Below are 19,541 nucleotides of genomic sequence, written 5' to 3'. Positions count from 1 at the left end.
TGAACTATGTGGAATTTCACCATGCTTAATCCTTTGTTTCCCTGGGAGATAAGCCACCACCACAAGGGCCTGGCAGTAGCTTATTCCTCTCTCCCCAGTGAAATAAACATGTATGCTCTGCCAAGTATGCATAGTTTTTTATGGAGTTGGCTTGACCGCTACTTCATATTCATCTTCAATAACTGTTGGCTAATCACTAGTCAGCAGGCAACTATTGTATCATCGGTTATTGAATGGGGGAGAGGGGAATAAGAAGGGACTGTGGGAAGCTAAACCCCTGCTGGAATAAAGGGTCAGGCATATTGAAATCCAACAAACTGACTCCTCTTTCCCTGACATAGGAGACAGTTGGGACACATGCACTATCCAAAATCGGCAGGTTTGGATGACTTTCTTCTGTGTATAGGCATCTTTATCTAGAAAGCTGGCCATACACATTAGATAAATGTCTACCTAACCCATCAATTACAACACGAAATTTAGAACATATACATTTATATTTTTCCTTGTTTTTCAGGTATTTGCAGAGTCTGATTAACCATATGTAGTGTATCCAATCAATTGTAGAACAGTACAAAGTGGTCATATCTTAGAATGCAGTCACCTGTATTGTTACGTAGTCTACAAGTGGTCGGAAACAGGCTCTCTGGGTAGAGAGAATCTCTGGAGGGTGGGGCACTGATGAAGTCTTTGTAAGGAGAGGTGGGATCAGATCAGTTATTACTGCACAGTGTGGATTCAGAGGTGGTTCAGCTGCTTCTTCATACACAGCATCTCTTACGTAAGTGTAACTCTGCATACATACCCAGCACAGGAAATGATGGGGAAAACTATAGGAAACATGTCTGTAAAAGAAAAGACTTTAGTCTTAATATTTCTTAATGCTTTTTTTTTCCTTCCTAGCAAAAAGGTGTAAATGTAGATTACATTATTGCGTAGCTGTAGTGATGAGGATATCTTTCATCTGTTCTTTTCAACTAGTTTTCCTGTGTACTGAAAGTTTTGTTTTTGTTTTTATTATTTGTATTGTCTACATGAAAATAGCTTTTATGTATTTAATAGACAATATTTGTCTTTGATCACAACTCACAAAAAATCTCAACGTTTTGAAAAAAAATATTTAAAACATTATTAATATAGCTTCTCGATTCCAGGGCACTGTATGTAATTAAAGGGCTTTAGTAGATAACAAAGAGCAATAATTGTGACTAAATGGGTGGCAGACTGATACAGAGGGAGAGCGCACCCTGTTCATGAGAACTTACAATCTACAAGGGGAAGGAGACGATGGTTGAGGGTAGAGACTACTCATATGGTATTGTAGTGGCAACAGGTTTATTGGAGGTTATGGGCTTTTCTGAAGAAGTGGGATTTCAGGTGGTGGTAGAAGGATGCATGGGAGAAATCTTACAGATGGATATGTGAAGAGGCGAGAATAGAAGGTGATTTTGTGAGAAATGGAGAATAGGTCAGGATATGGTTATAGATCGCCTTTTATTTCTATGTTAAATTACTTGACAATAAATTGTTAAATTTTGAACTGAATTTGTAATATGGATGAGTGCCTCAGCCCAACCATGAGCATACTGATCCAGACTCGCAGTATCACTATGATACTACAAGTGGGTCAGGATACTCGTCTGTATTATAGTTACATACATGTGTTCCTAATAAGCTCATGTAAAACCAGCCTAAGTCATGTGCAGCCAACTCACCTACTTCTATTCTGCTCCTCCGTTGAGTTATATTGAGTAATGAGGAATATGAGCCACTCCAGGGATCTAAGCCAATTACACATTTGTGGCATATCGTGTGAATTGTGTTAAATTACAATATAAGCTCTGCTGCATAGTATAACGTAGTGTGATCGTAGACCCAATGTAAAGAGACATAAATGTTGTCAAAGCAAAAGTAGGATTCTTGACCTGTGGGGATTCACTGCAGATTCAATCTGGAGATAACTACTATGTAGAGAAAGCTAATTGTCAGGCTATATCACCTAATGAAGAGCCTCTGTGGCCTTGAAATTATATGGTTAAATCAGACAAACGTCATTGCTCCATGTTGTAAATTGAACCCACTATGAACATTTTCACATTAAATATTTATGGAGTCATTTACATTTTTACTATTAAATTTGTAACATGTCTTATCTTTCCCCGTGAGATTTGACTTTTAACCACTTAAAGGGAATCTGTCACCTGCCTAAAGCACCATAAACTAAGTTTTTTTGTTTTTTTTTAGTATGTAAAATTTGCTTTGTCATTTTTTTGATACCTTTATATATGACTTTTTGATCAGTTTGTATTAAATATTCTTAGGTGGCAAAGTGACCAAAAAAACAGTATTGTGGCAGTTATGTTTATTCTATTTAGGCAGAGCTCACACAGCCGTAAGAGTAAAGCACTGCGGGGTTACGCAGGGTTTTACAGTTCTGGAATTGGCTGTGACCCAACGTACTGCTGCGTATGGCACCGTATGTTACGCACATTGTCATGCGCAGTACACCTGATGTGCGTTTTTCTTGTTTAGATTTTCCTAGACGCTGTGTTTACACACCTCCCATGCGCAATGTAATTGCATATATGGGTGCACATATATACACAACCATAGAAAATAATAGTCTCTGTCTCACATATATGTGGCAAAATAGAACATGCTGCGTTCTTTTTTTTTTTTTGCGATCGCGTATTAGCAAATCCTGACATGCTAATGTGATCGGAACTTCGTAAGGCAATGTAATTGATTGCCTGGGAGTTACCACGTATCACACTGGCATACAGCACCCGCGTAATATGCGGTAATCATATGCCCGTGTGAGCCCAGCCTTATTGTATTGATTTCTGTGTGAAAAGAGGCAGTGAACTTTTGATATTTGTTTATTTTGTAATATTTAGGAAAATAATATTTAAACTTCTTTTTACTTTTTTTAGTCCCACTAGAGCAAGGGTCCACAACTCTAGTCCTCAGGGACCACCAACAGGTCATGTTTTCAGGATATCCTATGGTAAGAACACCTGTGGCAATGTGTGAGGCACTGACAATAATTACATCACCTGTACAATGCTAAGGAAATCCTGAAAACATAACTTGTTGGCGGTCCCTGAGGACTGGAGTTGGGGAACACTGCACTCTAGAGGACTTCAACTTGTGATCTTCTGATCAACTTGAACAATATATTGCAATACTTCAGTATTGCAGCATATTGTGCATTGGACTGCAGTCTATTAAGTCCTGTCACAAGCAGGGATTGATAGACTGAAATCCATGGCTTCACTAGGTTCAAGGGTGTCATGGCAACTCAGCAGCTCATGACCACATCATGGGGGCCAACTGGGTCCTGGAGGGGCTTCCCCCTCAGCTAGATTCCATTGTTGGCATTGATCGTGGCATCCAAGTACTTTAATGGCCACAGTTGGAGCTAACTCCAATCATAGCTGCTGCAACAGATTGTCTACCGACTCCATAGTTCCCCTGTGTACTACCACAAATGGTTTACAAGATAATTGCAGACCAAGTAATATTCAACAATTCAATGTTAACGAACACAACTGCAGATACAGTGGCACACAAAATAATTTTGGTTGCTGCTACTTTAAGAGGCTTGCAAAAGTCGCAATTTTGGCTTACAAACCAAAATTGCGACTTTTGTGGCTTTCACATCAGGTTCCGTCACTCTTTCAAAAATTGGGCTGGGCCTAGCTGTCAGGGGCATGGCCACGTTTGAACAGTCACATTATCTTTGATGTACATCAGAAATTGGCCTACATTATAGCAGAAACTTATCTGGTGTTGGTCTCCATCTGAGAGGTGCCGCTAGATGAGACAAAGGTATTAAGAGGCTTGTGCCTCTTAATACCTCTGTCGCTGTGAGCCTAGCGCACTTTTCTTAGACCGATGTATGAAATGCTAGTCTAAGTAAATATGCCTTGAAGAGGTCGTGTGCCTGATGATATATCCTATGGATAAGACGTCATGACCAGCAGTGAAGCAGGAAGTTCGTAGCAGCGTTCCCATTGATTTTTAATGAGTGATGCCAGCTCTGGCATTTCCTCCCCTGTCTGCTTATGACAATGTCCAGCCCGCTGCATTGGATGGTGGGCTAGATAATCAGCTGATGGATGGGGGACCTGAGCGGTGGAACCCTGTCCATGGTCTGTGGATGAAAAAAAGAGCAGAAAACCCCTTTAATATGGTCATAGGTTACAACACTCAAATGAGGCACAAAATCTAGGTGGTTTTTTTTCTAGGTGAACATTAAACTCAAGAGAACACTGAGCAAATGCCACTTTTCTTTTTAGGTCCCTGTTTGTCTCACACAGGCACTAACTAGGCTATGTTACTTCACACAACCTCACACTCATCTCTTGCCATCCAGCATGTATCGGGTGGTAATCTCTCTCCCAGGTCCTACTCTTATTGGCTTTGTCTCTCTGTACAAGGATTCTGACCACTTGTACATCTCCTCCAGGAATACTTTGCAACAGGCAGTCTCACTATGGGACACTCAGACCACTCTCATGTTCACTCACCACTTGCTCCAAGTGGGACAACCTTCCACTTTGGTCTCTTCAATGGCACCAGCTATGCTACTGCTCCCGTCGTCCATTTCACCTAGTCCAGTATAGCTTAGGACTGTAATACCAGGACAAATCCCAGGCTTGCAGGGCAACCAGACCTCACTATAGCTCTCTTTCCAGGCCAAAGGGACAGGGAGCACCTACAGGCCCCAAGAGGGCTTAACTAAAGCCTTTTCAAAATTTGAGCACACCACCTTAGTTCATCTTTCACCCCATGACACACCCTCAAGGCCCCACTTAGACTTATTCGCTCTTGACTGAGGACTCTTTTCCCCAGCTCCACACAGTTGGACGATATGTAGGGGTCGGCAAAGGTGCCTGACAGGACTGCCTTCTCTCACCCTTCTTGTTTAACCTACATGCAGAAGTGATCATGTGAAAAATTACCAGGAAAAAAAAGGGTTGCACGCAGCGTATTTTCTGTCTAAAAGCCGGACAGCTGAGTGGAAACCAAACAAACTCCACTGTAGTCAATGGGGTCTGTTCAGCACTGTTTGGTTCCGTCCTAGGACAGTGCCGTTCGGCCACAGGGATTCCCCTTTCCTGCTCCCCGAATGGAGCAGGAAAGTGAAACCCCAGGCACAGGTGTGAAAGCACCCTTACATCATACAACTTGTATTTCAGTGACTGCATAGTTTCTTAACAACGGGAAAGGCACCCCTGTACCATGAGAGAACACTCAAAAGGAACTGTAAAACATTGTCCTGTTTTGCTTTCTAGGATGTATTCCCTTATGTCTCTTGAGAAAAAACCTACAAACTCAAACATTTCTTGGGTAACTATGGCATTTAAAATGGCCCAAACACATACAGCATATTTATAAATCATGTGCCTTTTGTATGTCTGGCAGATTTTTAGTTTAGCCACCTAGGTCAATTTGTCACAGGTCATATTCGTGTCTGTATCAAGGATGAGAATTAGGACATGTATGTGAATGCGCAGTTTTGGACAGTACGCAGACAGAGTTGTACCCGAGCCCCTCAGGCACGGCTGGCACACATGGCAAGTGTGCACCCAGCCTTAGTTGAATAATTTAAAGGACCTATGTATAAATGCTCAGCATGGTAGACAGTATAGCTGCTCATCTCATCAAACCCCTATAGTGCTGTGAGAACAATGCATTTGCAGTACTTTATAATTCTGCATCAATATACAAGATAATCAGTTAATGAAAAGAATATAGTGAAACTGAAGAAAGTCAAGTTAAGGCAATGTTTCTTTGCATAGGGCAGAGCTGTGACCATTGGTCTAAATGATATGATAGTGGGAGGACAAGCTGGATACAATGGCCACGCTGTTTGTATAAGCAGATAGAACTGTTTCCTCTGGGTGAAAGGTGGAAAGTAATCCTCTCAGGGCTTTTGAAATGTTCAGAAAGCATGGAAACACCCTCTAAAGATTTCCATCAACAGCAAAAGCAAATTGGCCACAAATTAGTGTCCCTCATGTTCTTTACCCATTAGTGACTACCTAAAGGACTTTTTACAGCTACCAGTAATGGACTTTCTTCCAATACATACAATGATATATAATAGATATAGCAGGAGTTCAACTGTTTGAAGTCACCTAGAATCAGAGCTAGCTCAAATCCCAGATGTTTAACCCTTTGATGCCGCAGTCAGTGCAACCATGGTATCTAGTGGCTGAAAGAGGAATATGGCTCCTTTTGTCACCCATTAGACCCTGTGAACAATCATGGGGTTTTGATGTGATGCTTTGGCATCTGGAGGCCTCACAACAGCCTCCGGGTCAGCCATCTTTGATGGTCTATTAGGCCTTACCAAAGGCAGGGTCTAATAGGCTTGTAGAATACATGGCAATACTAAAGTACTGCTATCTATTCTACTAACAAAGTAAAGTTCCAAAAACTTCACAAAATTGGTATGCCCCATTTGTAATGACCCCAATAGGAAGGTTAGCGCATTATTTAACCTATACAGTGAAAACAGAATATAAAAAAGGCTAAATTTTGCATAACCCGCCTCGCAAAAAAATGAGATGAAAGCAATCAAATAGTCATATAAAGAAAAAAATGATACCACTAAAAGCTACAACTTGTTCCACATAAAATGCCCTCACATAGCTCTGTAAACGGAAAAAAAGAATGTTTTGGGTCTTTGAATGTGGAGACCCAAAAATATATATTGTTTTAAAAAAGCGTTTGTAGTCTGCAAAAGTATTAAAGCATAAAAAAATATATAAATTTGGTAATCATACAGACCCACAGAATTAAATTAACCCTTTCCAATCCAATTTTGGATTCAGGGTTTCCTAAAAGGCTTGCTCTTTTTGCTGTTATACAACGGTGCCATCTGCTGGCTAAAGCCAGTGTGTGTGTGCGCGCGAGAGAGGCTCCCACAGCGGAGTGGCTAGAAATAGACGGTAAGAATACCCTGTCGGACATCTTCTGACATTGGAGCTGTACAAGCTTCAATCAGAATGTAGGAAGACGTCAGACAGTAGATTGGAAAGGGTTAACATGTCATTTATGCTGCTCTGTGAATGCCATAAAAAAAAAACTCTAAAAAGCAATAGAATTGCAACATTTTGTTAAAGGGTTTGTCCGGTTACTAGACAACTCCTTTTCAATAGGACCCCCTATGTGAAATTAATAAACAGAGATATACTTGCCACTCCATGGCCATACCAATACAGCACTGCAGGCCCCTGCGGTCCTGAGGTTTGTTGTGACAGATAGTTTCACAGGAAATCACGTGACCGCTGCAGTTATGGTCTAGAACTCCTAGCATCGTGGGACTCAGGATGTGGGCACTGATGCCAGGAGAATAAGTGGTGACGCTGCAGCCTCTCACTAGCAGCAGTAGTCACCTGATTTTCTGTGACATCATCTGTCACAGGAATCACCAGGACCACAGTGGGCTTCAGTAATGAATCCTGGCGCCTGCGAAGGGGTAAGTATTAGGGATGAGCGAGTATACTCGCTAAGGCACTACTCGCTCGAGTAATGTGCCTTAGCCGAGTATCTCCCGGCTCGTCCCGAAAGATTCGGGGGCTGGCTCGGGGCGGGGACCTGTGGGGGAGAGCAGGGAGGAACGGAGGGGAGATCTCTCTCTCCCTCTTTCCCGCCCGCTCTCCCCTGCTCCCCGCCGCAACTCACCTGTCAGCTGCGGCGGCCCCCGAATCTTTAGGGACGAGCAGGGAGATACTCGGCTAAGGCACATTACTCGAGCGAGTAGTGCGTTAGCGAGTATACTCGCTCATCCCTAGTAAGTATATCTCTGTTTATTATTTTCACATTGGGAATCCTATTGGAAAGGGGTTGTGTAGTAACCAGACAACCCCTTTAATATTACCTTCAGAAAAAAAGGAATGAAAAGTGATCAAAATGTCATATATTCCTAAAAATAGTATCAATGAAAATTGTAGATCCCAGAGGTAGACCTCAGGTTTAAACAAGCACTTTCCTTTCAACAAACTTTGCATATAACAATATTACAAGGGAATATACACATCTTTGCAATATATCTTAGAGAAAAATTATTCTTGCTCCACTTGTGCCATTTCTTGTCCTCCCCGCTGCCTCCTGCACTAATCATTCACTCCGAAATATTGTTAAAATCCATCTTCAAACAGATCAGCTGAGTGATGGATCAAGTTGAGCAGATATAACTGTGGGCCTCATGTTGGTGCTGCCGTGACTAGTGGTACCTGAGTCCACGCACAGTTATAGTTAAATACCTTAATCACTGGGAACGGGCAGTGACTGGAACTGGAAGTACAAGTGAATAAAGGGACTCACCCGGTGTATAGCGGGCCACCCTCCTGGGAGCCCCCACTACCACCTCCATGTCCCAGTAGGCTTATAGTAATTACTGGCCGGGTCCTCTCCGTCTTCCTTCTAACCCTGTGGTCACAGGGGAGTCGCTTGGATAACTATGCCATTTTGCTTGAAAAAGTCGCCGGAGTACAACGAAACTCGTTGCAAATAAACTTTTTACCAATACTTTGGCTAAGGGTTGCCGTATCTGTCTCCTAGCGAGTGCTAGATTCATTTTTCCTTTTTTTGAAGTCTGCAGTATCCTAATCCTGATCCAAGTACAGCACTCAGCTATCTGATCAGTCCTATAGATATTGATGTAATGGAAGGGCACATGCGTGACCAGCGCTCTATTTAAACTTCTCAGGAATAGGGGATTGGGGTCAGTATGGAATATTCCTTTTATCCTGCAGCGACTGCTGTAAGGAAAATATATATGACAGCAACTTCCCCATCCATTTATCAGAAGTGTGAGTAGGAAGTATGACAATGAATAGTTAATGTAATCAGAAGACCTGTAGGCCCTCCTGATGGGGCTGATATGAATATTTGTCGGAGAATGGTGGGCATTCCAACCAGTATAGTGTAGGTGTTGGCGAGACATCTTCAATGTGTCATTGTCTTATTTATCTGATCATTTTCCTTCTGGAATATAGTAAAGTACAGAAGTTGTATCTCTAAACTATAATAACGCTTGTCCTATCACTCATAAGTAACAATATATCTGGAAGCATAAAAAGCACAAAGCATCTGCTCTCCCATAGCTGTCAGTTCATCAATAAGTAATAAGTATGTTAACATGTGCTTCTATCCACACATAACATCCTCAAATTCACCTCAAGGCTGCAATTTAATCTTTGCACAGAGGTATAAAACATCTGAAATCACTTTGTATTGAATAATGGTTTGAGACGCTTCACTAACATGCAGACTTTTTAGCAATTTCACTAATGACTAGCTGTAGGCTACTTTCACAGGGACGTCAGAGACAGACAGGCAGCTCATTCCAACTTTAAGGAAGATGGGGGTTTATTACTAATCTGGGGGCACAAGGCAGCTCATTTCTATTTTAAGGCACGGGGAGCTTATTACCTCTTTGGTGGCACAATGGAGACTCATTACTGCTTTGGGAGAATGTTTCTCCCATTGTGCACCTAGAATAGTTCATCAATAGTAGAGCTGTGGGAATCTGTTTACTTGGACCTCCATTGATCAGCTGTCCAATGGGCTGATGCGCTCCTGCGCTTAACTGATTTCTGCACTCTTGCTGCAGTGGCCAGGGTTGGTATTGCAGGCCAAGTTCCCATTGAAATAAACAGGAATTTTGCAATACCAAGCCAGGACACTGCAGTCGGAACAGAGTTGAATACTTCCTGCAGAAATCAACTGAGTATGAGATCGCAACTGCCTAGATAATGCTGATTAACAGGAGTCCTAGGTGGTGGACCCCGCCAATCTACTATTAATGACTTATCCTGAGGACAGACCAACACTAGTTTACAACTGGACAACCCTCTTATGTGTGATGATACCAGATATAGAAAATAATATAATAAAGGATCATAATAACACTGATAACTAAGTTGAGTGTACGTGTGTATGGGGGAGTTCGTAGAAAGTGCATCAGTGTCACTAGGCATTGTAAGTGTTAAGGCAGCTTAGATGCTAAGTCCCTTTTAAGGGAATACAAAGAGGAGCCAGCTAGTCAACTTCTTAGGCTTGATACACACCGGCGGGATTTCCGCGGAATTTCTTCCCGTGCCCGCTGCATTAGGATTGCATGAGTTTATGCAATCCTATGCAGACAGAGGCACATAACAGAGCAGAGGAGACAATGGAGGAGGTGAGCTGCGGGGGTCACTGCAGGGGCACAGCTCGCATCCCGCTGCGAGAATTCTCGCAGCTGGATCTGACCCAGCCGTCTGCATGAGGCATTAGAAGTGGACGAGGCATCTTAGCCATTCATCAGTGATAAGACAGTTCAGGTAACATAATGTGTACATTATCAAGCCATCCTGTATATATAAAAAAGTTTACAAGTTGGTGAATTTTAGAAGTAACACAAATTAAAACAAGCAAAAATGGTAAAATAATATAATTGGGAGTGCTTAGAAACAAGACTCCTCCATTTCACATAGAGTCAGATAAAAGGACCAAACAACTTCAGGACTCCTGACTAGTAATTTAGCTGACAAAGAAGTTGCTGAGGTTTAGGATAAAAGATCTGCTCTTTTCCAGCAGACTGCCCTATACCCCTGAGGACGCTGGTTGTTCGGTGAAACATGCCAGGGGAACAAGAGTCAATTGTTTTACTTTGCATGGTTAAACACTCAAATGAATATATCTATACATGGAATATAGACTGCAGCCCAATATGATGATCTGTATCTCATTCTACTAAGGCCTTAGGCTCTTTCTCCCAGACAAAGAGCCTCTTTTCACATTCTTAAAGGATTATTAATAATTCAGGGTGTACTCTTTGCGTTTTTAAAATTGATTTTTTTTAATGAGTCAATTTTATAGGAAGTGTAATTGGACGGAGGTGGGGTCTGGGCCAGGAGTCAGGAGCTAGATAACTGGGACCAGAGAACAAGGCAGAGAATTATGCAAGAGAACTGTCCACAAGCTGGATAGCTCAATAAGAATGGCTACTGCTTGAAGTGCAGGAGGCTCTCAGATCAAGTCCTGACAGGGAATGAGTTGCAATACAAAGCACAGTATACCACACAAAGCATTGTTTCTTAAAGGAAATCTGTCACATATTTTTGGCCTACCAATAGACTATATTATACAATGTGTGCTGTTATGTGGAATCCATAGATAACTTCATTTCTTTGCAGTTCTTTTTCGAGATATCTTGCTTCATATGCAAATTAGCAGTGGATTGTCCAATGGGTGGTCCACCACCACCTGCGATTCAAGCTCTCTTCCTATCCATTCTTTGAAAATCTGCCCCATTCCACACTTAGTGACATCTTCAGCTCCACCCGTTGAAGATATCATGCATTCCACCATAACTGTGTTTATGCCACACTGACAATGCCGCATGCATGTGGCATCAGCCTAGGTTGAGAAGGACTCATAAAACATGCACCTGATTGCTCATTGCAGCACAAGTGCTGTGTCGGTGGAACACATGATGTCTCCAGTGAGTGGAGCTGGAGCTTTCACTAAGCATGGAATAGGGTGGATTTTCAAAGAATGGGGAGGCAGAGAGCCCGGATCCCAGGCAGCGGCGGACCACCTATTGGACAGCTAATTTTCATATGTTGCAGGATAATAATAATCTACAAAAATCACTGTTACGTGTAGTAATCGATTGATGTAAACAGTAGGGGTGAGGGGCCTGCTCCAATGAGCTTACAAACTACAAATAATGGCATATTATAGAAGGTAAAGGGGCTGGAGATGTGCAGGGTATGGTGAGATGGAGCGTGTGGGATGCAATACTCATAGACAATGGTCAGACTGAAGCCATGTGTGGTGGCTGAATCGGTATGACTGTAGGGGGTGGTTGATTGTGGCTAGCAGGGATTGCTGTCAGTAGGACAGGGAGCATGTTATCAGGTGGAGTAAAGAGAGGTTTACTTTAGGGAATATGGTATGCCTCCCAGAAGAGGTGCGTTATTAGAGCATGTCTAAAGTTTTGTGAGTCAGGGATTGCCCAGATGGTTTGGGGTAGCGCATTCTAGAGGACTGGTGCTGCACTGGAGACGTCTTGGAGGTGGGAATGAGAGATTCGAATTAAAAGGCCACTTAATCTGATTTCATTAGCAGAGTGGAGGGTGCGGGCTGGGTGGTGTGTTGAGATGAGAGAAGCAATGTAGGGCGGCACGGTGCTATGGAGAACTTTATGGGTGAAGGTAGTCAGTTTGAATTGAATTCTATATTTTACGGGCAGCCAGTGCAGTGACTAGCATAGGGTGAAGGCGTTTAAGTAGTGGCTGGACAGGAAGATAAGCCAGGCTGCCGCATTTAGGATGGATTGGAGGGGGGAAAGTCTGGCGCAGGGGAGGCCGATCAGCAGCGAGTTGCAATAATCGAGCAAAGATCATCGAGCGCGTGCACAGAGGGGCTCGAGCCCCGGGAAATTCAAAATCCCTCTGCTCCTGGCTGCCATGTGTAGCCAGGAGCAGATAGATTTAACCGGGGACATGATCACTGTCATCCAATGGATAACAGTGATCATGTAAAGTTAAAAAAAAGTGTAAAAAAGTTAATAAAAAAAAAGTTAAAAGTTTTAAAGAGTTTTAAAAAAGTTAAAAAAGCTTACGTTTCCTCCATCGTGAACCTTCCCGAATTCTGCACATGCAATTGCTGGCAGAACACCGGACACATGCGGTCGCCGAGAGCCTGGAGAAGTGACAGGTGGCCTCATTGAGCGGTCCCCGGTCACGAAAAAAAAAGTAGCGATCTACCTTAGGTCGATCTCACATGACCGGATAGGAATTACGGATTCCGCATGCGTCTGATCCGCGGTAATCTGGGATCAATCGCATTGGATTACACAATTCCGCTCACATTAGTGGGTTGGAATTGTGTAATCCACTCACAGAAAACAAAACGCAGCAGGTTCTATTTTACTGCGGATATCTGCAACATAGAGCTCATTGTGCTCCATGGTTGCGGATATACCGGCAGCCCATACGCAACTACATTGTGTACGGGCTGCGGGTACCCGCGTCATCGCTAGGCGACGGTGCGGGAAATACAAACAAAAAAAGGTGTACTGCGCATGACCGCCTGTGTGAATACGCAGTTATGCGCAGTACATTACGCGGCCGTACGCAGGGTCACAGCTGGGATCCGCTGCAGGCCTCCGCAAGCGGATTCCACCTACGGCCGTGTGAGCCTGGTGTTATTCAGACTGCTACCTGTAATGCGTAATTTACAAGAAGCCCCGGGAACGCTCGCCTTCCTGCAGTTCCAGGAGCAGCTTGTTGAGCGCCTTCTGTGTGAGACCGCCGCACCTCCGCAAGCTTACGAAGACTCACGGAACGCCATTTTTTACACCCCATACCCGCCACTGAGGTCAAGAAATGACCCCCAAAAAGCATGAGAGGAGGGGGGATACCCGGTTTTATGGCCCCATGGGCCCATTCCAACCAGCCTACGTAATTACCCCTGTCTTCGGAAATACATGTTTCATATTATTACTTTTATCTAAGATTTAGGGAACGCCGAAAAGGGCACGGAGGGGGGGGGGATATTTTTAGGGAGTCACTTTTTATTCCGTACAAATGAGCAATGGGGCCTGGAATTTATTCAGTTGTGGCCTGCAATCCAACTGGTGTTCCCTCTTTTATAGGCCTTGCCATGAGTCCTGTAAGTAATTTAGGGCCACAATGGGTATGTTTGTGAACACAGGACAAACGGGGGGATACATTTTGGGGTGACCGTCTTTATTCCTATGTACACTGTACAAAAAAACTGTTTTTAAATTTAAAAAATTGCCAAAAAAATTGAAAATCATAATTTTTTCCTTCTGCTTTGTTTAGATTCATTTAAATACTGTGGGGTCAAAATACGCAGTACACTCCTAGATGAATTTTTTAAGGGGTCTAGTTTTCAAAATGGGGTCATTTGAGGGGGTTACTTATCGTTTTGGCCGCTCAATGGCTTTATAAGTGGCAATGGTGCCTGGAATTTATTCAGTAGTACCCTGAAATCCAACAGGTATTCCTTTCATTGTAGGCCTAGCCATGTGTCCTGTAAGTAGATTAGGGCCACAAGGGGTATGTTTCTGAACACGGGACAAACAGGGGTATCCATTTTGGGGTGAAAGTCTTCATTTATATGTGTGCTGTACAACAAAAACAGTTTTTAAATTGACGCAATTGCCCAAAAAATGAAAATTGTAATTTTTTCCTACTGCTTTGCTTAGATTTATTCAAAAATTGTAGGGTTAAAATACACAGTACACCCCTAGATGAACGCGTTAAGGGGTCTAGTTTTCACAATGGGGTCATTTGTGGGGGTTCTTTATAGTTTTGGCCGCTCAAGAGCTCTACAAGTGTGCTATGGGGCATAAAAGGCCTTCAAGCAAAATTTATGTTCTAAAAGTCACCGACTACTCCTTTCATTTTGGGCCCCGTTGCGCATCCAGACATAAGATCAGGGCCACAATGGGTATATTTCTAAAAACAGGACAAACAGGGGTATCCATTTTGGGGTGCAAGTCTTCATTCATATATGTGTGTTGTACAATAAAAGCTGTTTTTAAAATGACAGAATTGCCAAAAAAACGAAAATCACAATTTTTTCCTTTTGCTTTGCTTGAATTCATTCAAAAACTGTGGGGTCAAAATGGGCAGTACACCCCTAGATGAATTCATTAAGGTGTCTAGTTTTCAAAATGGGGTGATTTGTGGGGCTTCTCTATGGTTTTGGGCGCTCAAGAGCTCTACAAGTGGGCAATGGGACCTACAGGGAGGAAAAAATAACAAAATCCTGATAGGGGTCTTCTATAGACCACCAAAAGCAACAGAAGAAACTGAAAACTTACTACTAAGGCAGATAGAAGAGGTGTCAAAGCGCAACGAAATAATAATCATGGGGGACTTTAATTATCCAGATATAACATGGGAGAAGGAAACCTGCAAATCTCATAGGGGTGATAAGTTCTTGAGAGTAATTAAAGACAATTACCTGAACCAACTTGTGCAGGAACCAACAAGAGGGAGGGCCATTCTGGACCTAGTACTAACCAACAAACCGGAACGTATAAAGGGGGTGCAGGTTGAGGGGCACTTGGGGAACAGTGACCACAATATAATCAACTTCCAGCTGTCATTCAATAGGAAGCCTTATCAGGGAGCAACAAAGAAACTAAACTTTAGTAAAGCAAAATTTGATGAGCTTAGAACTACTATCGGTAACATTAATTGGGACAACATCCTCAAAAATATCAGTACAGAGGACAAATGGGAAAAGTTTAAAAGGATCCTAATCACCTCATGTGAGCAGTTCATTCCCTTTAAAAATAAAAGAAACTCAACTAAAAGGAAACCAATGTGGCTTGACAAGACGGTAAGAGGGGCAATAAACGAAAAAAAGAAAGCGTTCAAACTACTAAAGCAAGAAGGCAGCGAAGAAGCGCTAAAATCATACAGGGAAAAAAACAAAATATGCAAAGATAAGATCAAAACTGCCAAGGAGGAAGCAGAAAGACGGATCGACAAAGAGAGCAAAAACAACCCGAAGTTATTTTTCAACTATATTAACAGCAAAAGGATTTGCAGGGAGAGCGCTGGCCCTTTAAAAAATAATGCAGGAGAAATCATTGATGATGACGAAGGGAAAGCAAATCTACTAAACAGTTTCTTCTCAAGTGTATTCACAAACGAAAAGGAAATGCCACACGAGATGCAGGGGAATAAAATGAACCCCTCACAAAATATCTCATACCTAACGCAGGAGGAGGTGCGGAAGCGACTAAAGAAAACTAAAATTGATAAATCGCCGGGCCCAGATGGATTACACCCAAGGATACTAAGGGAACTAAGTGACGAGATAGCTAGGCCGCTATACCTAATATTTCTAGATACTATCAAGACCGGTGTAGTACCATTGGATTGGCGCATTGCCTACGTGATTCCAATTTACAAAAAAGGGAGCAAAAGTGAGCCTGGTAACTACAGGCCAGTAAGTCTCACTTCAGTAACGGGAAAAATTTTCGAGGGGATTCTGAGAGACGCCATCGATGAGTACCTCAAGATGAATAAGGGAATAACTCCTCACCAGCATGGATTCATGAAGGGTCGCTCATGTCAGACAAATCTGATCAGTTTCTACGATGAAGTAAGCTCTAAGCTGGACCAGGGAGAATCTATTGATCTCGTATATCTGGATTTCTCTAAAGCCTTTGACACCGTGCCACATAATAGGCTAATATACAAAATGAGGCAGCTCGGACTGGGCGAAAACGTGTGTAAGTGGGTAAAAAATTGGCTCAGAGATAGAAAGCAGAGGGTGGTAATAAATGGTTTGTACTCTGCTTGGACCACAGTCGTTAGCGGGGTGCCACAGGGTTCAGTATTAGGCCCCACTCTGTTCAACATATTTATCAATGACCCGATAGAGGGGCTGCACAGCAAAATATCAATATTTGCAGATGACACAAAATTATACAATATAATTAATGCAACGGAGGACAATGTGCAGCTACAAACTGACCTAGATAAGCTGGGGGCTTGGGCAGGAAAATGGCAAATGAAGTTCAATGTTGAAAAATGTAAGACTATGCACATGGGCAGGAGAAACGGATGTCACCAGTATTCACTTAATGGGGTACCACTGGGGAAAAGTAATATGGAAAAGGATCTGGGGGTATTAGTGGATAATAGACTAAACTGGAGTAACCAATGCCAGTCAGCTGCTGCAAAGGCAAATAAAGTCTTGGGGTGCATTAAAAGAGGTATAGGGGCGAAGGATGAGAACATTATCCTTCCATTATATAAGGCACTTGTCAGGCCTCACATGGAATACTGCATACAATTCTGGTCACCGGTGCTCATGAAAGATGTCACAGTGCTTGAGGGGATTCAAAGAAGGGCAACTAAACTAATACACGGAATGACGGGACTGGAATACCCAGAGAGGCTATCCAAATTGGGACTATTTACTCTAGAAAAAAGAAGGTTAAGAGGCGACCAAATAACCATGTATAAGTACATGAGGGGACAATACAAGGATTTCTTCCAAGATCTGTTTACACCCAGGACCACGACGGTAACAAGAGGACATCCGCTACGATTAGAGGAAAGTAGGTTTCATCACCAACATAGAAGGGGATTCTTTACTGTAAGAGCAGTTAGACTGTGGAACTCTCTGCCTGAGGAAGTGGTGATGGCAAAATCCATAGAGGAGTTTAAAAGGGGACTTGATGTCTTTCTGGAGAAGAAGGACATTATAGGATATAAATCTTAGGTTAATTGTCAATCTGGGAATACAGGCAGGTAGGAACTATTAGGGGTTGTTCACGGGAACAGTCTGATTGCCATTAGGGAGTCGGGAAGGAATATTTTTCCCCAAAAAGGCTAATTGGCTTCTGGCCTTGGGGTTTTTTTGCCTTCCTCTGGATCAACAAAGGAGGATAGACAGGCTGGACTAGATGGACATTGTCTTCATTCAGCCTTACATACTATGTTACTATGTTAAAAGGACTTCAAGGAAAATCTATGTTCTTAAAGCCACCGATTACTCCTTTCATTTTGGTCCCCTTTGTGCATCCAGACATAAGATTAGGGCCACAATGGGTATATTTCTGAACATGGGAGAAACAGGGGTATCCATTTTGGGGTGCAAGGCTTCATTCATGTGTGTGCTGTACAAAAAAAGCTGTTTTTAAAATGACAGAATTGACAAAAAAACGAAAATCACAATTTTTTCCTTTTGCTTTACTTGAATTCATTCAAAAACTGTGGGGTCAAAATATACAGAACATAGTTTTCTGTGGTTTTGGCCGCTCAAGAACTCTACATGTGTGCTATGGGGCCTAAAAGGACTTCAAGCAAAATTTCTGTTCTGAAAGACACTGACTACTCCTTTCATTTTGGGCCCCGTTGTGCACTCAGATATAAGATTAGGGCCACAATGGGTATATTTCTGAACACAGGACAAACAGGGGGATCCATTTTGGGGTGTAAATCCTCATTTTCATGTAAACTATAGGGAAAAAATATGTCTTTAAAATTACATATTTGCAAAAATATGAAATTTTACTTTTTCTCCTCTAAATTGAATTAATTCCTGAAAAAAAACTGTGGGGTCAAAATACTCATGACACCCCTCATAAAGGGGTGTAGTTTTTAAAATAGGGTCATTTGTGGGGGTATCTATTATTCTGACACTCATGAGCCTTTCCAATCTTGGCTTGGTGTAAGAAAACAAAGTGTTCCTCAAAATGCTGAAAAGTAATGTTAAATTTGTATGTCTCCTAAATGGTTAAAAAAACACGAAAGTTTTTCAAATGTGCATCCAGAATAAAGTAAACTGATGGAAATATATACCTTAGCAAAAATTTGTACAGTATGTTTGCACATATTTGCGTAATTACAGTTGAAAATGTGAAAAAATGACAATTTTTTCAAAATTTTCCCAATATTGGCACTTTTAATAAATATTCATAAATACTATCAGTCTATTTTTTCCACCTATATGAAGTACAACATGTGGCGAAAAAACAATGTCAGAATCACTTGAATATGTAAAGCCTTTACAGAGTTATGACATGTTAAGTGACACGTCAGATTTTCAAAATTTGGCTCCGCCACTAAGGCGCAAACAGGCTTCGTCACTAAGGGGTTAAGCCACAGGCACGTATTCTGGATAAGCGATGCCTTATGACATTATGGAAATGACATTTCCCTTAAATGGTGGAGATATGATGTGTTGTTACATTGTTTGGCTACTTACAGTAAGTATACTGGATATTAAAAACAAAGCAGACCTGCAGGGAGAATGCTCACCCGGTGTCGCTGTGATGTGTTTTTAATTTACAAACAAGGTAACAGTGCCTTGGTCCAACGGTGCATCCTTTTGTGTCCCTTAGGTATCATTATTAATGTGTGCTTTGCCAACGTGCTGTCACCATGACAATGTCACTAGGATAGTAGGCTGCTTCTGGAAAAACAAGGGATAACATCCATAGGGAGATGTCCCCATAGTATTTAGATAGATCAGATTATGTTCAAGCAACTGGAAGTTGTGTAATAGATGCTTAAGGGGTTATCTGGGAACAATTTGTATTTGAAAAGCTTTTCCTCATGCTTTACCAACATAAAAGAAGCCATACTCATACTCTCCCCCAAACCACTACCACTCCCCTTCCACTGGTGACAATGTAAGAGGGTCCGCGATGCCTCGCTCTCCCCTTCTTACTATAGTGGCTTCCAGCCACTTCCACAGGCAGTGGCTCTGGCTGTGTTAGGCTTTGCCCCTCTGACAGACAAGGAAGGGGGATGCAGAGGAGAGCAGAGCCATGCTCCAGACACAGGCACACAGCCGTGAACTGAGGTTCAGGAAGCAGCAGAAGTTACAGCACTTGCAAGCACTGATGTGTGGGAAGCGCTGACTGCACCTCAGAAAATGAATCCAAAAGGTTCTTGATGTCCCAAGCGCCCTATAATAAAATTAATTAGTGCTGTGCCCCAGTTCAGAACAGAGCACAGGGAATAAATGAC

At 42.3% G+C, this 19,541-nt stretch overlaps 1 protein-coding gene across 1 annotated transcript in view; it reads left to right on the top strand.

The window, feature by feature from the left end:
* The first annotated feature begins 736 nt into the window (after window positions 1–736).
* Window positions 737–19,541, top strand: part of LOC136611959 (uncharacterized) — a 67,195-nt gene continuing 48,390 nt past the window's right edge. Inside the window, exon 1 of the mRNA XM_066591967.1 lies at window positions 737–781. The gene's annotated coding sequence lies outside the window, so the exon portion shown is untranslated. The remainder of the gene's footprint in view (window positions 782–19,541) is intronic.

The sequence above is a fragment of the Eleutherodactylus coqui genome, chromosome 1 (assembly GCF_035609145.1).
Source record: "Eleutherodactylus coqui strain aEleCoq1 chromosome 1, aEleCoq1.hap1, whole genome shotgun sequence".
Lineage (NCBI taxonomy): Eukaryota > Metazoa > Chordata > Amphibia > Anura > Eleutherodactylidae > Eleutherodactylus > Eleutherodactylus coqui.
This window is presented reverse-complemented; position numbering and strand designations above follow the sequence as displayed.